We start from the raw sequence: 17,850 nt of genomic DNA on the forward strand, positions 1-17,850 counted from the left end.
CTTTATTGACTATGCAAAGGCATTTGACTGTGTGGATCATGATAAGTTGTGGCTGACACTGAAAAGAATGGGAGTCCCAGAGCACTGGATTGTGCTTTAGAGGAACTGTATAGGGACCAGGAGGCCACTGCATGGATTGGAATTGGGGAGGGAGTGCACCAGGGATGTGTTCTCTCTCAATACATATTCAATCTGTATGCTTAGCAATTATCTGAGAAGCTGACTCTATGAGGAGGAGTGTGACATCAAGATTGGAGGGAGACTCATCAATAACCTGTATTATGCAGCTGACACAACCTTGTTTGCTGAAAGTGAGGAAGACTTGAAGCACTTATTGCAGAAGATCAAGGAATGAAGCCTTTGGTATGGATTGCATCACAAAGTAATAAAAAAACCAAAGTTTTTTACCACTAGATCAATAGGCAGCATCATGATGGATGGGGAGGAGATTGAAACTGTCAACAGCTTCATCTTGCTTTGATCCACAATTAACACCCTGCTGGTACTAACCAGCAGTTAGGAAATAAGGAGACACATTGGACTGGGAAAATCTGCAGTTAGGGACCTTTCCAAATTACTGAGGAGTTATGATGTCCTTTTGAGGACTAAGTTACATCTAATTTAGACCATAGTCTTTCCAATTACTTGCTATGCATCTGAGACCTGGGCAATGAATAAGAATGACAGGAAAAGAATTTATGCCTCTGAGCTATGGTGTTGAAGAAGAGCACTGAACATTCCATAGACAGCTAAGAGAACAAACAGATATGTCTTGGAGAGGGTGCAGCCAGAGTGCTCTTTGGAGGCAAAAGTTATGAGGCTTCACCTCACATACTTTGGACATGCTGCTAGGAGGTGCTATTCCTTGGAGAGGGACATGACGTTGGAAAGGGTGGAGGGTCAGCAAAGAAGAGGAAGACCCTCAACCAGGTGGACTACACAGTGACTGCTGCAATGGGCTCTTGTGTGTTGGGAAGTGTGAGGATGGCACAGGATAGAACAGGCTTCAGACCTTTTGCTCATAGCATCACTATGAGTCATACTCGACTCAATGACACCACACAACAAACAACAATCTGGCTGAGGAGCAATCAGAAAAAAGGTAGAAAAATGAATAAAACCAAGAGTTATGAGGGACATCAGCCACCAGTCAGAGAGATACGAGATGTAAGTGGAATTCCCAAGCACGAGGGGAGGGAAATCACAACCGAGCATCTGCAGAGAAAGTCAGTGAATATTTTCGAGGGAAAAACCTTCCTACTATGATGAAAGACGACGAGAAGTATTCGAGAAACTCAGTGAAGCCCAAATAAGACGTTGTTGTCGTTGTTGCTGTTGTTGTCGTTGTTGTTGTGAGGGGCCATCAAGCAGTGTGTGACACATAGTGACCAGCAGGTCTGAGCCTCGCCCTGCCCAGCACCATGCTCACAATCACTAAGGGGTTCCAGCCCAGTGTCACAGTCTCCATGTCAATTCGTCTCATGGAAAGTCTTACTATCTAGTGCTGATCCTCCCTCCACCTTTCCCAGCACGATGTCATTGTCCAAGCACTAGCCCCTCTGACAACATGCCCGACGTGTGTGAGATGGCGTTTCACCATCCTTGCCTCTAAGGAGCTCCAGGGTTGCACGTCCTTCAAGACTAAATAAAACCCAAAAAGCAAACAAGATCTAGCAATATGTAGTGTAATCCAACTTTCCTAAAGTTGAGCAAAGAATATGGAGAGCTGCTTGGGAAAGAAGATCCCTACAAAAGAAAAACAGAAAGAATAAACTCTGGTTCACAGTGGAAAGCTTGCCGGCAAGGCAATGAGGGGACATACTAAACTCTGATTGTCATGAACACGTCTTCTTTGCCTGCATGCGTGAGATAGTGGTGTACTCTCTGCTTATAAATATACAAATGCAGCTACTGTATTGCTGGCTGTAAGAATAGTAATTGTGTCCTGTCGAGTGCATGCATGATTTTTTTTAATTGCAGTAAAATTATGGTTTAAGGAGACATGTTCAGGTGCCCAGTTGAGAAGAAATGGACTGTGGTGGTTAACAGTGCGTGTCACTTGGCTGCCCAGGAGTTTCTGGTCTGACAGATATCAGTTAGTCACTCCCTTGAGGAGCAGTGACTGAAGTCATGATGAGTTTTGATGGAATTTTCTGAGTAGTGCATAACAACAACTGTGATTTTGGGGTAAGGAGTTGTGCGACCAACCCAAACTTACATGGTTCAAATCCACCAACTGCTCTGTGGGAGAAAGGTGGACAGTCTTCTCCCAGGTGATTGTCTCTGAAACCCAGCTGTGGGGTCAGTGATGAGTTGGTTCCACGTCAATGGTACATGACAGTCACAGCAGTCAGTATAGGAGGGAGTTCATCAAACGTGTGGCCTGTAGCGAGGGTGAAGAAAGTCTGATGAGATGTCTGGATCTTTGCTCTGTTTTGATCCCACATTTATCTCTTCACTTCATTCATTTTATGGATCACTGACCTGCCTTCACTGATGAGTTAGCCAAACTGTGACCTTGAGTTTATCCCACTTGAATTTGAAAACCATCTCTCAAGGATAAGATTAATGAAAACCCTGATGAAAGAAGACCAGATGAGTTGTGGGATGACATCAAAGATCACCCATGAAGATAGTAGAAGTTACTGAAAAGAAAGAGCAGACAAAAATCGATGTCAGGAGACACTCTGAAACTTCTCTTAAATGGAGAGAAGCTAACGTGGAAGGAAGAACTGACGAACTAAGAGAGCTGAACAGCAGATTGCAAAGGGCAGCTCAAGAAGACAAAGGCCAGTATTGTAAGGAAATGTGCAAGGATCTGGAATTAGAAAACCAACAGGGAAGAACATGCCCTGCACTTCTCCAGTTAAAGAACTGAGGGACAACTTCAGGCCTCAAGTTGCAACACTGAAGGATCCTAGTAGCAAAATAGCAAACGACTTTGTGTTGCCATAGTGAGGAAAATGACCCAGTTCCTTCCACACAGTGAAACCGCCCAAGTCAACACTGTTCTTGAGAATTCAATCAGAAATTGAATCTCTGTTTTAAAAACATATGCCAAGATATGAAAATATAAGAGGGCAAATATGTCCAAGCAAAAAGTGCTGTCCTCAAGCGAGTGTGTGTACTAGCTGTCATGGAATCGGCTGTGACTCCTGGGGTCCCGTGGGCACCGGTGGAGGGCTGGACTCCACAGATTTTCTGAGATCACCTGTCTTGCTACTTGCATCTCCACCTGCACCTTCCTTCTGCCAGAGATCCTGCCTTACTCATGCTTTCAGGCCTGGGTGCTCGAGAGGCAGCGTGGGTGTCAGCTAGCTGCTTGGGGTGTGAAGGAAAACCCACTTGGGAGCCACATCCTGGGTTCCTTCTCTGCCTCTGCCCCCCCATCCCTTTCACACCCCAATTGTCTGAATTAACCAGTAAAGTCCTCCTTTGGGGGACCAGGAGGCAGCTGTGACAGCTCAGCGGCCTCAGAGACCCCTCTGCAGCCTGCAAAGATCATCCTAGCGAAAGCTTGGGATCCCTGCTCCGTGGAAGCACTTTAATTAGTTCCAAAGCTGCTCATTAGAGACACAAGTTGTCTTTTGAGGGTTAGGCTGCTGTGGGGAGGGAGGGAGACATCCAGACGTAAGGACCTGCATGAAAACTCCAATGAGAAGTCAAGGAGATAGAGGGGCCACAAAAGGCCCTTTAAATTTTACATTGAGCTGTTTGGTCATTTTGATGTGAAAGCTCTGCAAGCCCCTGTCATGATTAGCCAGGCAATGTGCAGACAAATAAGGGTGAGACTCCAGAGCCAGGAGCAATCCTGCCCCCCACCCAGGGCCAGCCAGCTTCTGCCTTGCATTAACTGGGGGCTAATTAATGTCTCTAAAGAGAGACTACCAGGTTTCCACACAGATTCAGGATCGTTCCAATGAGCAGCTAAAATGCAATGAGAGCCTGGCTTTGGCCTGAGGTATCAACAGGCACTTGGAGGCTTTCACTGGAGCCAGCCCTTCCCCAACAGCTTCTGTGACAGTGAGGTCAACACAATCCCAGTATCCACCTGAAAACTCTCCACCTCTCAGGAGCTGCTGCTCCCCATTTTACCACACTGCTCTATCCTAGTGCACCCTACCCACTGTACCTCACCACACCTCACTGCCGTACACCTGTTCAGCCATCAGGTGCTGAGTTTTGTGCAAAAATCCCTGGATGATGCAATGGATTATCTCACTTGGCTCCTAACCTTATTGGAGGTGGTGGTAGTTCTTGTTGTTAGGTACTACTGAGTCAAGTGCGACCCATAGCGACCCTATGAACAACAGACCTGAACCCCGTCCTCTCCTGTGCTGTCCTCACCCTCTCTGACACACTTGAGCCCATTGCTGCGGTCACTGTGTCCATCCATCTGGGTGAGGGTCTTCCTCTCCATCGCTGTCCCTCCACCTTTCCAAACATCATGTCCTATTGGAAAATAGAGTTCACTTAAAGGTGCCTCAGGAGAAATGGCTGGTGGTTTGCTTTTGAACAATCAGCCATTGAAAGCCCTAAGTTCTACTCTGACACACAGGGAGTTGCCTTAAGTCAGAAATGGTTTGAAGGCAGCTGGGTTTTCTTTTGTTTGGTTTTTCATGACCTGTCACAGAATCTGTTCTTCCCTTAGAGAGCAGAGACAGGCAGACAACAAAACACAGATGTGTTTGTACGTGGGTTTGCCTTGCACACTCTCAATTCTGGCTCCCAAGTCCGTGACTGTCACCCCTAGATGGCCATCCCTGTCCAGTGTCCCCTTGCTCAGAACCAGCCTTTGCTCTGTGTCAGGAAGTGTCACAGAGCCAGGTGACACATTCCCTGAGGAAGTCGTGGCTGTGACAGTAGCTGGGATGTGGTGGTCCTCAGGATGCCAGCCCCAGGGTCAGAGGTTCGGAGCAAGCAGCTCAGACAGGAACGCCAAGCCCCATCCATGTAATTGGCACAGAGCGAAGAACCTTCTCCTTGTCAGAGCCTCCAGCCCACAGAACGCCACTTGTCCCTTCCGGGTACCAGATGCCTAGTGACAGCCGAAATCTGTCTTCCAGAAGCAGGAGCCGGGGAAGATTTCCAGCCCAATTAAGCTATCGTGCTCGACAAGTAGGCAATGCGATGCAGCTTCAGCTCTTTATGCTGCCGGTGTGCGCGTGCGGTGCCCATGCCTTCTCTGGCAGCGTGCTCTGCCTGCACTCCATGGGCCCCGATTGTCCACATGTCTGGGGCAGCCAGGAGTCAGGTGGTTCCTCTCGTGCTGACATCTCCTATCAGTCCTGGGAGGCACAAGCATTAAGCAGTTCTCCTCATTTCAAAGGTGTGAGGACTCTTTGTTCTCATCAATGACACACGGATCTCTGAACAAACAGTGCTGTCAGCAGTGAGGTTTCTGTTCCTCCAGGTTTGACATGTCTCTGAACATCTGTCCACCTCTATAGGGAGAGCCGCTGTGATTGTGAGTCAGCATTAGACAGGTAGAGAGATGGGAGAACACATTGTTGTTGCTGGGTGCTGTCGAGTCGGAACCGACCCAAAGCTAACCGTCCAGCATGTTTTCAGAGGCAGTAAATTGCACCGGAGGAGATTGTCCATCCCCTCGGAAGACAGATTAAACAGATCAATTCCTCACCTTCCTTTCCACTGGCTTCGCTAGCCCAAGCCCACCCACTGCTCGCTAATGGCCTGTCCTCAGGTGTGCTGTTTGGGTCCCAGCTCAGAGAATCCTGCAGTTCCAGCCACACCCTTTGTTTTCCTGCAGGCACACACTGACAAGGAGAGTCAAAGGTCGTTCTCTATAAGAAGACTCTAGCCCCTGGGCTGCCTCAGGCCCCAGGCCTCCTGGGGGCAATGTGGGAAAGTGAGGCTGTTATTGTTAAGGCTGTCTCCACAGAAGACAGATGCCGGTGTGGGAATCTGTAGATGGCTAAGAACCAGGCTACCATCCCAGTCGGAAGGTTGCAACTGGAATCCACCGGATTCCGCCCCCACAAAGAGCCCCGCTTCAGGTTCAAAAGGGTTGCTATGAGTTGGCGTCAACTCACTTCAGCAGTGGTGGGTCCCTCTGCCAGATCCTGAAGCACCAAATATGGTGCCAGGCAGCTGGACCTCGTGAAAGTGGGAACCACGTTCAAACAAGTCAGAAAGTGACTGCTGATGTCATCTTTCCCCTGAGGGACCTGCTCTGACCCCCTCCACTTGGAATCTAGAACCCTCTGCTGGCCCCCAAAATCAGAGGCAAATCCTTAACTCTGTGGGCGCTTCTATGACCCTAGTGCTGGAGCTGGTGCTCGGTCGGATCTTAGCTTTCTACGATTTGGAAGCTCTCCCATGGGCTCAGCTTCTCATGGAAGCGTCTGGTCTGATGGAGCACCTCCCATGACCCAGGGGCCCCAGATACAGCTCCCTCCTCTCCCAGACCTCAGGGCTGTGTTGGAGGGAGGACCCACCTGAGCTCAGCTGTGGCATCCAACTGCACACACAAGGAATTTGCTGGGATTGTCACTTCTCCTTCAGTGACCACTATCAGCAGCCGGGTGACCCCAAGCCATCCAGCTCAGTTTTGGGCCCTGGTGAGGTGAGGAGGAGGAGGAGGTCAGGGCCAGGAAGAATGAGAGTTCCTGACATGAACGCTAGAGAGAACGGGTTCTTCAGAGTGAGCCTGTGAGATGGGGCATGGCCACAGACAGAAAACTGAGCCTCAGACAGAAAACTGAGCCTCAGAGACAAGCTGCAACTGTGAGAATAATTTGGTTGGCAACTGGGAGCGCAGCCAGCACAAGAGATTCCAGTCTAAAGATGCAAATGTTATGAGGGTAGATGAGGTCCCTTTGGATTAATCCTGGAACATGTACTGCAAGCCCAGGGCTGCTCCTAGGAGACAGAGAAGCTTCCAGACGAAGCTATGACTGGGGAAAAAGACTAGACATTTCAGCAAGAACAACCCACGACTCTCTCTAAAGAGTGTGTCCCCTGACTCCCAAATTCCAAGTCTAGTGAGACCACACTTATGAACAAGCACACATAACAACAACAAAGCCCACAGCGTCCCTTTGGCTCATCCCCAACCTCTCAGGCTTGCTGTTTGCTCCACAGCCTCATATTACATTAATGCTCACTTGAATGGATTTTTTTTTTTATTACTGTTGGAATTAAATAACCAAAGATGAATCCAGTGGGCTGAGGAAGAACAGAAGTTTAATCAAAGGAAATAGCTGAGTCCCTCTGGCTCCAGAATCGCAGGATGTTCTGAGGCGCCCAGCAGGGCCTGTGACGAAGTTCCTCGCCTCTTTTCTCTTTGAGCTTTCTCCTTTCCCTGATGGTGCCCACGAGGGCATTTCAGAGGTGACTCATTACCTCAACACACACACACACACACACACACACACACACACTCTGGCCCACTGTAGGAAGGACCAGGGAACTGGGACAAGGTCCACAGTCAGACACCCACAGAACTCAGGAAAGGTCAAGGCTGGGTCTCTATCCCAGACCTTCAAGGCCTGTTGAAGGAAATGCTCTTTCTTTTCTTTTCCTTGTGCCCTAAGGTTCTAAGGGCAGCAGACTCTGCTGGGGAAGAGCCTGTGGTCTCAGGGGTTAGCAGGAATTGCAAGGCAATGCGAAAGGGAAAATAAGAAGTGAACCATAGGATTTGGGGACCTACCTGGGCAAAGCTGCTAACTGGGACTCTGGTGCCACTGGAGGGTGGCAGGACATGCAGAGGGGCTAGGGCAGACAACAGGGAGGGCCAGGGTTCAGGCTCCCCCTGGGGGGAGGCTCAATCTAGCATCATTCTCAGAGCATGACAGTCTCTTAGAAGGTCCCATGCATGCGTCCAGGCTGCAGACCCTCATCTGGCCCTTTCTCACTTGTCTGTGCCGTGTCAGATTACCCAGGAAGCAAAGCAAGTCTGGTCGACTGGGAGCTCTGGAGGCTTAGTGGCAAGGAGCTGTGCTGCCAACTCAAAAGCATGCAGTTCAAATCCACTAGCTGCTCCATGGGAGAAAGATGGGCAATCTCCTCCTGTGTGGTTTACAGCCTCTGAAAACCCTCTGGAGGGTCAGCTACGAGCCGGATATCAACTCAATGGCAAACAACATCAGCTACTAATCTGCAATGATCAGTTTCACACGTTCCATACCATCAGATATCCTGCTTGTAGATCTGGCTAGCATCTCTTTCTCTTTCACATTCACAGTACCTTCCAACAAAACCAAAGCATCTTTTCAAATTTACTGTCCTTCCCAGGGATGGCTAGTAAGTGTGTGAGCCAAAGGTTGTCTTACTTCTTGGGCAGATTGTCCCTCTTTATCTGGCTAATACCACTGTCCTTCAGGCCTCTCCTATCCTCCTCGGGCCCCTCCAGGCTCTCCTCTCACAGGCCTTTACCTCTTTAAGGCACTGATGTCCACTATGTTATGTGGGATATCTTTTTGCCCTGTTGCACATAAGTTTCTTGTTCTGAGATCTTGTCAAGGACTGCAGCCTTCAATATGGATTGAGGCTCAATGTCAAGAAGACAAAGATTCTCACCACTGGACCAGTTGGCAGCATCAGGATGGATGGTGAAGAGACTGGGATTGTTCACAGCTTTCGTTTGCTTGGCTCCACAGTCAACAGTCTTGGCACCAGCAGCCAGAAAATTAAAAGACATATATTGTGATGGGAAAGTCTGCTGTTAGGGACCTCTCCAAAGTACTGAAGAGCAGTGGTGTCTCTCTGGAGACAAGGTGAGTCTGATACAGGCCATGGTCTTTGCTGTCACTTGTTATGCATGAGAGAGTTGGACAATGACTAAGCAGGATAGAAGGAGAATTGATGCCTTTGAGCTGTGGTCCTGGAGAAGAGTATTGAGAGTACCACGGACTGTTAGGAAAACAAACAGATTCATCATGGAGAGGGTTAAACTGGGCAACTCCTTGTAGGCAAGGATTCTGAGGCTCTGTCTGACATACTTTGGACATGTTGTAAGGAGGGACAGGTCCTTGGAGAGGGACATCAAGCTTGGTAGGGTGGAGGGACAGCGCAGGAGAGGAAGGCCCTCTATGAGGTGGATTGATTCAGTAACTGCGGTAATCAGGATGGGAGTGTCAAAGACAGTGCAACTGGAACAGGACAGAGCAGAGTTTAGGGCTGTTGTTGCTATGAGTCGCAAGTTACTGAATGGCACATAACAATGACAACAAGTGGTCCAAAGAGAGTTCTGGTAGCTTAGTGGTAAGGATTTACGCTGCCAACTCTAAAGCAGTCAGTTCAAATCCACCAGCTGCTCTGTGAAAGAAAGATGAGCAATCTCATCCTGTGTGACTAGCAGCCTCTGGAAACACACTGAATAGTCAGCTATGAGGTTCTGACTCGGTGGTAGAAAAAAAAAATAATAAAGGTGGTTCAAATCCATCAGCTTCTCTGTGAGAGAAAGATGGGCAGTCTCTTCCTGTGAAAACCCACTGGAGGTCAGCTATGGGTGGGTTCTGACTAGACGGCAATGAGTTTGAGTTTTAAATGCGATGTCCTACGTAGGAGCCCTTCTGGATAAGCCTTGGATAGCAGAACCAAACACGTCAGGAGCATGAACTTATCAGCCTCTGCATGGGAGAAAGGCGAGGTTGTCAGCCTTCATAAAGATTTGCCGCATGACGGGTCCTGTGATGGGTTCTACCCTGTCCTAAAGGGTCACTAGGTGCTGGAATCAATTTGCTAACACCATGGTTTTTGTTTCCAGCTATTGGTTTACAAGGATTATGAAAAGAATCAGCAGGACTGCCCCCTTTTTCTCCCCTAATGCAGACTCTTCATCACCACTCACAGATGACTCAGACTCAGTGAACTCAGCAGATAAAGGCGAGCTCAGGAGGATTTGCAAATTAAATTCTGGCCCCAAAAGGCACTCTCCTGTGTGCTGAGGGGTGATAGACCATGGCCCACGCTCAGCCACCGGGGGTTAAATAGGCTTCAGGTAAGAGAAGAGAGTACCACAAACTCTGTTCTGACCTTCTTTGTTCTGAGACAAGCTTCCTGTCCTGAGATCTTCTTGTCTTATCCTACATGAGGTGATTCAAAAGAGAAAGCTCTGGTGGCCTAGTGGTAAGTGCAATCTCAAAGGCAGACAGTTCGTATCTACTAGTTGCTGTACATGAGAAAGATGGGCAGTCTCCTCCCATGAGATTTACTGCCTCAAAAAACCCACCAGAGGGTGACTGTGACTCAATTCCAGTTCAACTCAATGGAATACGACAATAGCACTGATTCCACACCAGTTTCTGGGAGGTTAATGGTAAAAAAAATTGCACTGCAATCCCAAAACCATGTGATTCGAATCCACCAGCTGCTCCATGGGAGAAGGAATAACAATCTCCTCTCGTGCGATTTCATGTCTCTGAAAACCCACTGGAGGGTCAGCTATGGGTCGGTTCTGACTCATCTAGGCAGAACACAACAACATTTGATTCCACACTTAGTTCAACTTCAACAACAGCTTCAGGTCCTTCCACAGAAAAATCTGCAAATCAGGATTTGTGACCTTATTCCTAGCAGAGGGAGAGTGAGGGGCCAATGTGGCAGATGGAGATTGGGGTTGGCTCCAAGAGGCCTGGAGTTGAATCTGAGCTCTACCACTGTATTAGCAGCATGGTCCTGGGTCATCTGCTCACCATCTCTGCGCTTGGGTAACAGGCACATGGCAAATCAGAGGAATAATGGGAAGGTGAAGCACAGTGTGCCAGGTAAGCACCTGCTCGATGACACTCGTTTTCCCATCACATCCGTCAGGCCACCAGCACACATCAGCCTGCCAGCAGATGGCTGGTCTCCTCCTGCTCGCCCCCCACCCCTGAGCTGAGGGGAATCCACTCCTTCCTGGAGTGGCACTAGAAGACATAGGTGATCCTGTATTAGGAGCTAGTTTTGTGGGTGTTAGTGATGAATTTATAGTTGTTTGCATCCATGTCCTTGTGTCCATCTGAGGCCACTTCCAGGGTCACCTATGGACTCAGTTCTGACTTATGCATAGGAACCAACTCTGACCCTAGACTGGAACAGGAGGCCCAGTTGGTGAACTTGATTTATTCCTACTCAGGCTCCCTTGCCCTCCCTCTCCCATGTTTCAGTCCCAAGAATTACCCCTTTATCCCAAGAATGGCCACAATCTGCCTAAATCTCAGTGTCTTGGTTCATCATTTGGGAAAACGTGTCCTACTTTCCTCCAAACTCAGATCTTGTTCTCCCACTAAACGTGCTCCATCATCATCCTGGAACAAAGAATTACCTGGAGGTGTCCCTGACATTCAAAACTTCTGACTTCCACAAAGCAATGTCACATTATGCCCAAGCTGTGAACTTGGGTGGCATTTGATGCCTTACAGACCCCGGCTTCCATCTATGGGACTTCAAAGATGTTATCACAGGGCGTTCCCGGGCAGGCTCTGACACAGGAAACAGCACGATGGTGAAGAATAGGACCACTGCTCAGAACCTTCAGGAGGCAGGGAGAAACTATCACCTGAAAAACAAGATAGGTGGTTTCCTAACAAATGTGACAACATGTATTTATCCTGCCTTTCTCCAAAACTCCTACAAAAGGCAGTGAAATGCATTTTTGAAAGTATAAACTAGGAAAATATGAGAGAAGGCAATTACAGATAAGAGGAGACAGAGAGCAGATGGAGTACTTTAAACAGGTGGTATGTGAATTATATCTCAATAAAGCTGTTAAAAAGAAAAAAGAAGACACACACTTCCCTGGGGTTGTGGATCAAGAGAAATACTATTTTTTAAAAAGTAGATGAAGGAGGGAAATTAGCAGAAGAAGGCATTAATTGAAGTGTCTTTTATATTGAAGTGACTTTATAAGGCACGCAGTTCTAATCCACCAGTTCTTCTGGGAGAGAAGGATGGGTTAGCTAATTAACTGCCTCTGAGAACCCACGGGAGGATCAGCTATGAGTTGGGTCCAACTCAATAACACATAACAACTTATAGGGAGTTTCCAATGAGAAATAATCAATTTGCCCTGAAGAAGACCTGAGAGAAAGAGGACTCGAAGCAGAAAATTCAAGAAACGTTTTGGGGAAATGTGAATTTCAAAAAAGAAGGTTTGTTTGGAAGTTCACCTATGAACCTAGAGGAATCTCTGGATAGAAGTTTAGTGTGTTTGCCTGCTAACCCTGCTAAACGTGGGTCGAGTCAAGCCAAGTCAATGCTGACAAGTCAGAAGTGACTCAGAGTGGATCCACCAGTGGGTTGTGGAGACTGTAAATTGTATGAGAGAAGACCACGCATCTTTCTCCAGAGCAGCAACTGGCAGATTTGAACCATCAAAGATGCATAGCTTTTTGACTAGCAGCAGAGCTTTCTATGGAATTCAGCACCAGAAGTGTCTTGGGAAATTAGCTCTGGTGGCCTAGTGGCATGAAGCTGTGCTGCAATCCCCAAGGCATGCTGTTCAAGGCCACCAGCTGCTATGTGGGAGAAGGATGGACAATCTCCTCCTATGTCATTAACTGCCTCTGAAAACCCAAGAGAGGGTCAGCTATGGGTCGGTTCTGACTCTAGCACACAACAACAACAACCTAGAAGTATCTTGGGGCTTTGAGGAGGGCAGAATAAAAGATGGAGGAAGAGCTTGGTAATCTACTTTGGGAGAACCAGCCATTGCAATTCTAAAGAGCACAAATCTACTTTGACACACGTGGAGTGACTTTGAGTTATAGTTTATTTAGCAGCAACTGGACTGGAATATTGAGTAAGATTCCTCAGATCCTTGCTCACATCAATACTTGGACCGCTTACATCTCTTCTGTGTCCAATCCCTCACCTCCCTAGGCTTCTTCTCTTATGACATCTAAATGGAAAAGCATGGATTTTGAAGACACTGGAGAAAATCAAAGACTACAACCTTCAGTATAGATTATACCTCAACCCCAAGAAAATAAACGTTCTCACAACTGCACTAATAGGCAATATCATGTTGGAAACAAAAAGAACTATTAATTGGAAAATATGGACTTGGTGGCAGAAACAAGGCTCAAGAAAAAATAATTACATTTTGTCCAATAAATGATTTATTCATTGCAAATACCTTTAAAAAAACACACACCTGTTACTATATTCATTCACCTCACCTGGTGGACTACACAGGAATCAGATTAACCACATCTACTGAAAAGACAATGGTGAAGCTCAATGTTGTTAGTAGGTGCTGCCAAGTAGATGACAACTCATAGCAACACTATGAACAACAGATTGGGACCCTGTCCTATTCTGCACCACCCTCACACTCTCTGACATACTCAGACTCACAGGTCTTCCTCTCTTTCTCCATCCCTCCACCTTTCCAAGCATGATGTTCCTCTTCAAGGAATAGTCTCTCCTAACAACATGTCTGAAGTATGTGAGATGAAGCTTTATCATCTTTGCCCTCAAAGAGAATTTCTCTGCACTCTCTCTAAGATACATCTGTTTGTTCTTTTGGCTGTCCATAGGATGTTCAGTGCTCTTCTCTAACACCTCAGTTCAAGAGCATCAATTCTTCTGCCATCCTTAGTCATTTTCCAGCTCTCAGCTTTATAGCAAGTGATTGAAAAGACCATGGCTTGAATCAGGTGCACCTTAGTCTTCAAAATGACATCATTGCTCTTCATTAATTGGATAGGTCCCTGAATGCAGACTTTCCTAATGCAATATGTCTTCTGAATTTCTGACTGCTGGTACCACGTGCTGATTATGGATCTAAGTAAGATCAATTTGTTGACAGTTTCCATTTTCCTCCCATCTATCATGATAGCTCATTATCAGCAGTCAAAACAAGGCCAGGAGATGACCTTGGAACAGATCATTAATTATTCATGTGCAAGTTCAAATGAAAATTGAAAAAAAATTAAAAGGATACAAGAACCAAAAAGCATAATTAAAAATGTATTTGATAGATTAAATAATAATAACCAAAGAGCAGATGAGAAGTTGGATGATATGGATATCATCCATGAAGAAACCAAGACGTTATTACCAAAACAGAGGAGAAAGAAAAAACCAACATGGATGTCAGAAGAGACTCTGAAACTTGCACTAGAATTTAGAGAAGTCAAAACAAGAGGTGGGGGCAGGTGGAAATGTCTAGTAAAAGAACTGAATGAAAGATTTCAAAGCATAATCCCAGAAAGCAAAGCAAAGTATAACTAAATATGCAAAGAGCTAGAGTTAGAAAACCAAAAGTGAAGAACACTCAGCATTTCTCAAGCCAAAAAAAAATGAAGAACAAATTCAAACCTTGAGTTGCAATACTGAAAGATTCCATGAGGAAAAGCTTGAATGATTCAGGAAGTATCAAAAGAAGATGAAAGAAGTACACTGTACCAAAAAGGGTGATTGACACAAAAACATTTCAGGAAGCATTTGGGAAACATATGTTCAGGAATCAAACATGGTAAGGAAGTAAGAAGTTCAAATTACACTTAAAACATTGCCAAAAAATAAGGCCCAGGATTTGACAGTCAACAAACAGATGTAGCCTTGGACTATGCTCACTAGTCTATGCTGAGATATTTGGAAGACAGTTACCTGGACATCTGACTGGAAGAGATGCATATTTGTCCACACTGTGGGGGGAGGGGGAGTGATATAGCAGAATGAAAGTTATCCATTTCATTCATATATCTGCAAATAATATATTCCTGAACATTATTTTTTTTTTAGTGATTGAAATAGTTCATCAACAAGAAGTTCTAGTTGAATGCACACCCATGTTTATTGCGGCTTTGTTCACAATAGCAAAGAGTTGGAAACAAACTAAGTGCCCATCAACAAATGAATGGATAGAGAAGCTGTGGTATATTCACGCAATGGAATACTATGCTGCATTGAAAAACAAGGAACTCATGCAATATTATTCAAAATAGGTGACCCTGGAGGATATTATGCTGAGTGAAATATCTCACTCAAAAAAGGACAAATATTGCATGGTGCGACTGTTGTAAAATGGGACTGACATTGGGGTTGAGGGGTGACTGAGAAAGAGGGGATAAATAATGTGTACTGCACTGAAACAGATGAGGGAGAGAACTGTTTAAAAGGGATATATGATTGCGTATTATTGTCATGACAGGAGTCCAGAATGAAGGCTGCACAGTGGAGCGGACTTGCGGAGAGGGATTATATAACAATGAAAGAATTTTACTTTTCAAAGAGAAGAGCGAATTGCAGGGAGGGGTGGGCAGGGAGAAAGTGCAACAATAACTGAATGGAAATGCTAAAAAAAGAAATTCAAGTTGAATTCAGAAGGGGTCCTTTATTAAGAGATATAGTTACTGATCTCAGATGGATTGTGGGCAAAAGCAGAGAATACTAGGAAGATGTTTGTTTGAGTTTCCTTGACTACAGAAAGGCATTTGACTCTATGGATCACAACAAATTATAACTAGTGTTGAGAATAATTATAATCCTAGAACACTTAATTATGCTCATAAGAAACCATAGAGTGAGAACTCTGGTGGCCTAATGGCAAGAAGCTACACTCCCATCCAGAGTTACACGGTTTGAATCCACCAGATTCTCTGCTGGAGAAGGAGAGGCAATCTCCTCCTTACCAGTCAGACCTGATTTAACAGTACACACACACACACACACACACACACACACACACACACACACACTTAAAAAAAAAAGAAAGAAACCGTAGACCAAGAAGTTGTTGTCTGAACAGAATAAGGGAACCCTAGATGATTTAAAAATTATAAAAAGTGTACATCAGGATTGAAGCATTTCTCCATACATACTCAGTCTGTATGCTGATCAAATAAATTGAGAAGCTAGACTCTATGAAAAAGAATATAGTATCAGGATTAGAGGAAGACTCATCAACAACCTGCCTTATGCAGAGACACATACCTTACTTGAAGGAAGTGAGAAGGATGAAGCATTTGTTGCAGAAGACCCAAAACTACAGCCTTAAATATATTTCAACACCAAGAAAACAAAAATCTCACTACTGGACCAACTGACAATATAGATGAAGAAAAGATTGAGATTGTGAAGTATTTCGTTTTACTTTGACCACACTTGATACCCATGGTAACACCAGATAAGAAATAAAAAGACATGTTACAGTGGAAATATCTGTTGTTGAGGACCTCTTCAATGTGCTGAAGGACAAAGAGGTCTAGAGTGGGCCTGAGCCAAGTCATAGTATTTTCAATTGCTTTGTATAAATCTGAAATTGAATAAGAATGAGAAAGAATCAATGCCTTTGAGTTGTGTTAGACGAGAGTATGTGGGTTGCCAAAAGAACAAACAAGTCTCCTGGAGGAATTACAGCCAGGATGCCCCTTAGAGGCAAGGATGGTGACACTTCATCTCACATACTTTAGGCATGTGGTCAGGAGAAAGACATCATGCTGGGAAAGTTGGAAGGTCAGAGAAAGAGGAAAACTCTCAACATGATGAATTGACACAATGACTGTAACATTAGGCTTGAGCATAGCAGAGATCATGAGTATGGCCCAGGTTGAGAGTTATCGTTCATAGAATTGCTGTGCGTCATAGTCTACTTGTTGTTGTTATTATGTGTCATCAAGTCACTTGCGACTTATAGCGACCCTATGTACAAGAGCCCTAAATGCCATTCTATCCTGTGCCAACCTTGCAGTCTACTTGAGGGAACTTAACAACAACAACAAATCTACAAGAATATTCAGAGTTCAGAACTATTGTTCAGAGGAGGGAAGTGCTCTGGTGGTCTATGGGTAAGGAACTGTGCTGCCAATCTAAAGGCATGTAGTTTGAATCCACCAGCTGCTCTGTAGGAGAAAGAAAGATGAGCAATCTCTTCTCTTATAGCCTCTTGAAATCTGGTGGAGCTTCAGATATGAGTAGTTTCCAACTCAAAGGCACATAGGTGTAGGCGAGTCAACTACAGCTCATAACAACCCCCATGAACAACAGATCGGCACCCTGCCCTGTCCTGCACCATCCTCTCCGACTCTGATACACGAGCCCACAGCTACAGTCACTGTCAATCAATCCTGGTGAAGGTCCTTTCTCTCTGACCCTCCAGCTTTCCCACTATACTGTCTTTTTCCACAGACTCGCCCCTCATGATAACATTCCCAGAGTATGTGAGACAAGATTTCACCATGTTGGTCTCCTCTAAGGGCACCCTGGTTACACGTCCTCCAAAACAGACTTTTTCTTGTTTTAGCAGCTCATGGGATATTCAGTATTTTTCTCTAACACCATGATTCAAAGGCATCAATTATTTTTTAATCTTGCTTCATTGTCCAAACTTTCAAATGCGTAGGAAGCAACTTTTAAAATCATGCCTTGGATCAGGAGCTCCTTGGCCTTTAAACTGATATTCTTGTTCTTCGGAACTTTATATAAGTCCTTGATAGCAGATTTTTCCAATGCAACATATCTTTTCATTTCTTGACTGCTGTTACTATGAATATTGATTGTGGATCCAAGAAAATTAAATCGTTCACAACTTCAATCTCTTTGCTATCTGCCATGATGTTGTCAATTTGTCCAGGGTCAAGTTTTTGTTTTGGGGACATTGAGATGTAATCTGTATTGAAGGCTACAGTCTTTGGTATTCTGCAACAAATGTTTCAAATCATCCTCACTTTCAGCAAGCAAAGTGTGTCACCTGCATAACACCATGTTGATGAGTCTTCTCCTGATCTCGATGCCACTTTGTTCTTCACAGTGTCCAGCTTCTTGTTCAGCACACAGACTGAATAGGTATGAAGAAAGGACACAATACCAACGCACTCTTTTTTCTTTTTAAACCATGTAGTGTTCTCTTGTGCTGTTTAGATAGCTGCTTCTTTTTGTCTATGTATAAGTTTTTCA

Source organism: Elephantulus edwardii, unplaced genomic scaffold, assembly GCF_000299155.1.
Source record: "Elephantulus edwardii isolate Elephantulus edwardi_28Jun2011 unplaced genomic scaffold, EleEdw1.0 scaffold00214, whole genome shotgun sequence".
NCBI lineage: Eukaryota > Metazoa > Chordata > Mammalia > Macroscelidea > Macroscelididae > Elephantulus > Elephantulus edwardii.